Source organism: Oryctolagus cuniculus, chromosome 1, assembly GCF_964237555.1.
Source record: "Oryctolagus cuniculus chromosome 1, mOryCun1.1, whole genome shotgun sequence".
NCBI classification, from domain to species: domain Eukaryota; kingdom Metazoa; phylum Chordata; class Mammalia; order Lagomorpha; family Leporidae; genus Oryctolagus; species Oryctolagus cuniculus.
This window is the reverse complement of record NC_091432.1, coordinates 204531806-204539503: the sequence shown is the minus strand read 5'-3', so window position 1 is coordinate 204539503 and position 7698 is coordinate 204531806. Positions and strand designations below refer to the sequence as shown.

General features: G+C 47.1%; 1 pseudogene; it reads left to right on the top strand.

Moving 5' to 3' along the window:
• Nucleotides 1-2715: 2715 nt before the first annotated feature.
• Nucleotides 2716-7358, top strand: LOC100343015 (cationic amino acid transporter 3 pseudogene; annotated as a pseudogene).
• Nucleotides 7359-7698: the final 340 nt, after the last annotated feature.

Genomic DNA, 7698 nt, shown 5'->3' with positions numbered 1-7698 from the left:
AACTCAACAAAATAACAATTAAGAAATGGGCCAATTCTCTGAATACACATTTCTCAAAGGAAGAAACAAAAATGGCCAACAAACACGTGAAGGAATTCCTACTATCACTAGCCAACAGGGAACTACACATCAAAACTGCAATGAACTATCATCTTACCCCAATCAGAAGGGTTAACAGTAAAAAGAGTTTTAAAAATAATAAATAAGAGAAAAGTAAACCTTTATATACTGTTTGTGGGAACACAAATTAGTATAGTCATTATGGAGAATAGTAACAAGGTTCTAAAAAAACTCAAGATAGATCTACCATATTCCCCAACTATGCCACAATGTGGTATATAGACAGAGGAAATGAAAGAAATACCTGTACAACCATGTTCATTGCAGCACTGTTCACAATAGCTAAGATATTAAATCAACCTAGGTGTCCATTGATGGATGCATGGGTAAAGAAAAGATACTGTATGGGGTTGGTGCTGTGGCACAGTGGGTTAAAGCCCTGTCCTGAAGTGCCGGCATCCAATATGGGTGCTGGTTCGTATCCCTGCTGCTATACTTCCAATCCAACTCAATCCTATGGCATGGGATAGCAGTAGAAGATGGCTCAAGTCCTTGGGCCACTGCACCCACATGGGAGACCCAGAAGAAGCTTCTGGCTCCTGGATTTGGATCAGCGCAGCTCTAGCCATTGCAGGACATCTGGGGGGTGAACCAGCTGATGGAAGACTTCTCTTTCTCTCTCTCTCTGTCTGTAACTCTTTCCAATAAATAAAATAAATCTTAAAAAAGAAAAAATACTGTATATTTATATAATGGAATATTTCTCATCAATAAAACAGAATGAAATATCAACATTTACAACAAGATTTATGGAACTGGAGATCATTAAGTGAAGTAAGCCAGACATGAACAAATATTGTATATTATCATATATGGAAGTTTAAAAAAATTAGTCCATCTGAGCTTGGAATAGTGATTACTAAAGACAGGGAAGTTTGGAAGAAGACAAAGTGAGGTTATGAACAAAGTCAAAAACACAGATGGAAATAACAAGTTCTAATGTTCCATATTACAGTGGGGCAACCATAAGTCACAACACTATATTATAAAACATATAAAGAACAGGAAGAAGACAGGAGCTGGTAGGCTCCAAATACAAAGAAAAGATAAAGGTGAGATAAAATGCCTGGGGCTAGCATTGCTGGGCAATGAGTTAAACCGCCACTTGCAATGCCAGTGTCCTGTATCAGAACATTGGCTCAAGTCCTGGCTGCTCCACTTCTGATGCAGTTTCCTGCTAAGGTGGCTGGGGAGGCAGGAAAAGATGGCCAAATTACCTGGGCCCATACCACCCATGTGAGAAGACCAGAAATGGAGTTCCTGGCTCCTGGCTTTGGCCCAGACCTGGCTGTTGTGGCTACCTGGGGAGTGAACAAGAAGATGGAAGATATACATCTTTGTTTCTATTTTTCTATGTGTGTAGTTTTCTCTTTCAAAGAAAGAAAGAAATCCTTAAGACTAGTTGCCTCATGGATTGGTTTATGCTGTGTAAATGTGCTGAAGTACTACACTGTACCCCACAAAAATGTGTAAGTACTACATGTTAATCAAAAATGTTTTAAAAAATAAAGAATACTAGATTTAGGATTATATATTTTAATAATTGTCATACAAAGAGCAGCCCTGAAGCCTGAGCTACCAAACAGTTGAACTCAGCCTCCACAAACCAAATCAGCTCCCTGGGTTTGCACAAGTTCTCTGGGCTTTTGTCATTTTTTACCAGAACCTAACATCCTCTTCAATTCCAGCTAGAATGCTGTGACAGGCACTTCAGATTTGTTCAAAAGCTGGTATGTATCCATACAATAGACTCATAGAATGACAATCTCTTTAGGTAGCATTCTGATCTCAGAATCATCTCTTAAGGCATTCCAGTCTGGCTGGAAAGCCCAGGTGGAAGCATTTCAGGCACGGAAAGCCAAGACACTCTGGAAAAAAACGTCCTACAGAAAGGACCCCTGTGGGTGAGACCCCAGTGAAAGAAGTGGCCACCAGTGAAGAATGTACTTTTCTCTGATGGGAGGAGAGAACTTCCACTTTCTTATGGCCATGTCAATCTAGTGGATCCAAAAGGCTTCCATTGCCAAAGCAGCTCATGTCAAGAACCTTGGGTGATCACTGATGTCATTCATAAGTTTTATTTGTTAGGTAAACAACAAGAGTCACTGTTCACTAACCTTCCATGCAGGACCTCTGTCCCTGAAAAATTGTATCACGTGACTTAATAGCAAAACTTGTTCTCAAGAATCACTTCCCTTTAGTGTATTAAATGGAGGACATTATTATGTCTCATAAGTTACAGTTATATCTAAGACCTCACAAAAGTTGTATCATCCTTAGGTTCTTCTTTAAAGACAATTAAGTTTCTAAAAAGGAAGAAGAGGGATGAAGGAAGGGAAAAGAAGAAGGGGGGGAGGCAAAATCACCTTCGAGAAGCAATAACACAGAACAGCCCTTGTCTAGACCATTGAGGAACAGTCCTCTTAGTTTTTTTATTCCATTCTTTCTTTTTCTCTTTTGTTTCTTTTTCTTTCTTGGACTAAACAGGAGAGAGAGAAGGAAGGGGGGCAGTGGGTGGGAGGGTGGGTACAGTGGAAAGAATTACTATGATCCTAATGTTGTGTCTATGAGACACAAATTTTTTTAAAAGCTGATATGCAGACATACACTGGAGCGAGATGCCTGAGCACTCTGTATCCAACTGCCCTGGGTGTGGGCAGCACATTTGGTGCAGGCATGTACTTGCTGGCTGCCAAAATGGCTAAAGATAAAGCAAGACCATTCATTGTGATCTGCTTCCTGGTGACTGCTCTACCTTCTGTGTTGGCAGGGCAGGGCTAAGCAGAGTTTGGTGCCCAGGTTTCCTGTTCTGGTTCTGTCTATCTCTACAGCTATCTCACTATGGGTGAGCTCTGGGCCCTCACCTGGCTGAAACTTCATCCTCTCTGACATCATTGGCCCAGCCAGTGTAGGATGGGCCTGGAACTCTGCTCTTGACACCCTGATTGGAAACCACTTCTCGGAGACTCTGAAAGGGACCTTGTCACTGCATGTACCCCTTCTCCTTGCAGAATATCCAGGCTTCTTTGCTATGGGCTTGTTGCTGTTCCCTAGATTGCTGGCTCTGGTTACCAAAGTATTCTTGGATTTGCCATCATCTCTGGCTTCATCGAAGGGATCTGTACAACTGGAAGCTCTCAGAAGAGGACTATGAGTTGACCATGACTGGACTCAATGATGCCTCTAGTTTGGGCCCTCTGGGGTTGGAAGGATTTGTGCCTTTGGCTGTTTCTATGCATTTGTTGGTTTTAATTGCATTCCTACAATTAAATGGGGAAAGCAGAAGAATCTGTAGCATCCCATCTCCATGGGCATTGCAATCGCACTGTTCAACTGCTTTTTGGCATATTTTGCTGTCTCCTCTGCACTTAACCTCATGATGCGTCACTACCAGCTACAGCCAGAAAACCCTTTGCCTGAAGCATTTCTCATACTGGATGGGCCCCCACCAGCTATGTTGTGACTGCTGGCTCCTTCTGTGCTCTTTAAAAAAAAAATATTTATTTCTTTGAGAGGCAGATTTACAGGGAGACAGAGGCAAACAGAGAGAGTTCTTCCATCTGTTGATTCACTCCCCAGATGGCCACTATGGCCGGAGATATGCTGATGTGAAAAGGAGCCAGGAGCTTCTTCCACATCTGCTATTTGGGTGCAGGGACCCAAGCACCTGGGCCATCCTCCACTGCTTTCCCAGGCCACAGCAGAGAGCTGGATAAGAAGTGTTGCAGCCAGGACTCAAACTGGCACCGACATGGGATGGCAGCACTGAAGGTGGCAGGTTTAACCATTATGCCACAGCACTGGCCCCTCTGTGCTGTTTCTACAAGTTTCTTGGACAGTTTGTTACCCGTGCCTCAGGTGATCTATGCAATAGCAGAAGATGGCCTTCTGTCCTGTGTCCTTGCCTAGATCCGTACCAGCACACACATAGCTATATGGCCACTGTGGTCTCTGATTGTCGCTCCCCCTCTTCGTGGAGGAACGACACAGGACCCTGCGCTGTTCTTTCGTCTGCTCGGCCCTCCCCGGGTTTGCTGCTGGTTCTTCCCGGGTTGGCTACTATCCCTTCCACCTCCGTGGAAGGGCAGTTCCCCCTGGCCACATTCCCCACTTCCGCAGGGGAGCGGCACACCGCCGGCCGGCTCTCTGGGGGGCTGCACAGGTGTTCCTTCAGATAGATGTTCCCCTTAGATGTTCCCGGTGCATGCCGTCTCTCTCCTCCTTTATAGTCCTCCTCTGCCAATCCCAACTCGGCTGCCCACACGCCGAGTACGCTGCTCTCCAATCAGGAGCAAGTCCTACAGTTAATTGGTTGAACTGGAGGCAGCTGTGCGGAAGCTGTTCACTTCTCTCCCAGCGCCATATTGTGGGAGAGCAGATGCATAGAACAAGTCCCAATTCGAGTAACTTAGTCTAGTCCGGATTGCTCCCCACAGATCCCCCTTTCTTTTTATTTTTTAGCGTTGATACGCGCCTGTCTTCGGTGTCCCGCGGCACACACTCTGCTCTACTTGCTAGAGTTGCCACAGGCTCTTACAAGTCCTATCAGGCAAACCGAATCCGGGTCCTCTCTTCGCCATGTTGTGAGGAGGTTTTTAGGCGCTGATGCGTGCCTGTGTTCGGTGCCCTGCAGCGCATGCTCTGCTCTGCCTGCAGGGGCTTACAAAACCTATCAGGCAAACCGAATCCAAGCCTTCTCATTGCCTTATTGTGGGGGAGACTTATTAGTGTTGGTTCGTGCCTATCTTCGGTGACCTGCAGCTCATACTCTGGTCGAGCTTTGCTGGCGCTTACCGCCTTAAATCAGGCAGACCGAATCCAAGCCTCCTAATTGTTGCATTGTGGGGAAGCTTTACTGATGTTAATTCGTGCCTGTCTTTGGTGACCTGCGGCTAGCCGCCCAGGTGCTCATCGCCTCACTAATCGGGCAGACCGAATCCAAGCCTTCTAATTGTTGCATTGTGGGGAAGCTTTACTGATGTTAATTCGTGCCTGTCTTCGGTGACCTGCGGCTAGCCGCCCAGGTGCTCATCGCCTCACTAATCGGGCAGACCGAATCCAAGCCTTCTAATTGGCATGTTGAGGGGAGGCCTTATTTTTCTCTATTTCTCTATCTCCGGGCATTCCTATTTCTCCCATTTTACTTCTATCTTCCAGCATTCCTATTTTTCTCACTTTACTTCTAAACTTCTGTTTCTCTTATCCCTGCAGCTTCCCGGCGCCTCGCGCTGCCGGCAGCTTCACGGCTCCGCGCAGCTTCAGCCCGAGCCTCATCTGCGCGGCTCGGCTTTGCGCGGCTTGGCTTCGCGCGCTCCGCGGTCTTGCACTTAACCCTTTCGCGTCTGAACCACGGCCTACGCCAGCGTTCCCTATCTATTCACGCCCCGTGCTCTCTCTGCACGCGGCGGCTTCCGCGAGTAACACAGCGTAGCTTACGTGTCCGCCACTAGCACTCAATCTAAGTTCCCCGGGCTAGCCTGGCGAATTCAACCCAGCGTACGTCTCCGCCCCACGATTTGGCTTCCCGTCCTTTGCTCCCCGGGCTAATCAGACGGATCCCAACCTGGCTTGCGTCTCAGCTTCTGGTTTCAACTTTTCGCCCCCTATTCCCGGGCTAACTTGAGAATCCCAAAGTGGCTTTCGTATCCGCCTCGGCCTGCCCCCCCGCGGCTTCATTTTCCCTAACATTTTTCTCTACCCGGTATGTTTCCCCAAACTTTCCTCCAACGATATTCCTCCCTCATTTCTCCTGGCCTCTCCCCACAGTCCGCGTCCGAGTCTGTTTGTTCTAGCTTTCACTTTCGCTTTCGACCTTAGAGATTTCTCCCAGCTTCCCCCCGTAGTCCGTATCCGAATCTATGCCTAGGCTTTCAACAGCTTCCTCCGGCACCCTTTTCGTCCGGCTTTTCCCTAGGCTGTTTGCTAGTCTCTCTCTCCGGTATTTTCCCTAGGCTGTTTGCTAGTTTCTCTCTCCGATATTTTCCCTAGTTCTTCCCGTTTCTTCCCTCCTAAGTTTCATATCCGTCCTAAGTTTCCTATCCGAGTCACGGCACCACTATGTCGCTCCCCCTCTTCGTGGAGGAACGACACAGGACCCTGCGCTGTTCTTTCGTCTGCTCGGCCCTCCCCGGGTTTGCTGCTGGTTCTTCCCGGGTTGGCTACTATCCCTTCCACCTCCGTGGAAGGGCAGTTCCCCCTGGCCACATTCCCCACTTCCGCAGGGGAGCGGCACACCGCCGGCCGGCTCTCTGGGGGGCTGCACAGGTGTTCCTTCAGATAGATGTTCCCCTTAGATGTTCCCGGTGCATGCCGTCTCTCTCCTCCTTTATAGTCCTCCTCTGCCAATCCCAACTCGGCTGCCCACACGCCGAGTACGCTGCTCTCCAATCAGGAGCAAGTCCTACAGTTAATTGGTTGAACTGGAGGCAGCTGTGCGGAAGCTGTTCACTTCTCTCCCAGCGCCATATTGTGGGAGAGCAGATGCATAGAACAAGTCCCAATTCGAGTAACTTAGTCTAGTCCGGATTGCTCCCCACATCTGATGTTACTACAACATTTATCTTTGAACTCATTGATCTTGTAGACCTCATGTCAGTTGTGACTCTGTTTATTCCCTGGTGGCTCTCTATGTTCTCATTCTCAGTTGTTAGATTGGCCAGGAGATGAAGATTGGGGATAAGGAGGAAGAGTTTCAGGGGCAGAAAATATCTGAAGCAGAGAAGCTGACCCCGCAGGAACTGTTTTGCCCAATCAATTCTAACCCCACCCCACTCTCTGGCCAAATAGTCTAGGTTTGTTCCACAGTGCATGCTCCACTGCTGACTCCCCTTTGCCTGATGCTTAATCCAGTGGCAATTCCACTGCTCTCTGGAGACTCAGTGTGCATAGCAGTGCTTGTATTGCTCCTGATGCTCATTACTGGAATTACTGGGGTCATCGGGAGACAGCCACAGAGCTCTATGCCCCCTCACTTTAGGGTGCCTGCTTTGCATCTCTTCCCACATGAGCATCTTTGTGAATGTGTATCTTATGATACAGATGACAGCTGGAACCTGCATTAATTTAAGGTCCAGATGCTGAATGGGTTTGCTCTCTACTCCAGCTATGGAATCCAACACAGCCTGGAAGAGATTAAGAGTGACAAATCCTCACTTAAATCTAGAGCTGAAATTCTAGATCTTGATTTTGCAGTTGCTGAACCCACTAGATTGTGTCTTCTTACACTGTATGCTGTCTAGTCCTCTTGCACAATAATGGAGACTTCTCTTGATCCTAGAGAGAATTATACCCCATGTGATACCCGTGGTAGATATTATCATAGCTTTATTTGAATCTTTTCAAATGGGCTCCATAGTTTCTTGCTGGCTTTTACAAAGTGATTATTAAAATAAAGTTAGAAAATACTCTCATGGGCTTTTCAGCCAGATTCGAATGCCTTTAGGGCTGATTCTGAGGCCAGAGTGCTGTTTAGGACATCCGCCATTCTATGAGTCTGCTGAGTATCTCGCTTCCCATGTTGGATCACTCTCCCCTTTATTTATTCTATCGGTTAGTATTAGCAGGTACTAGACTTGCTTA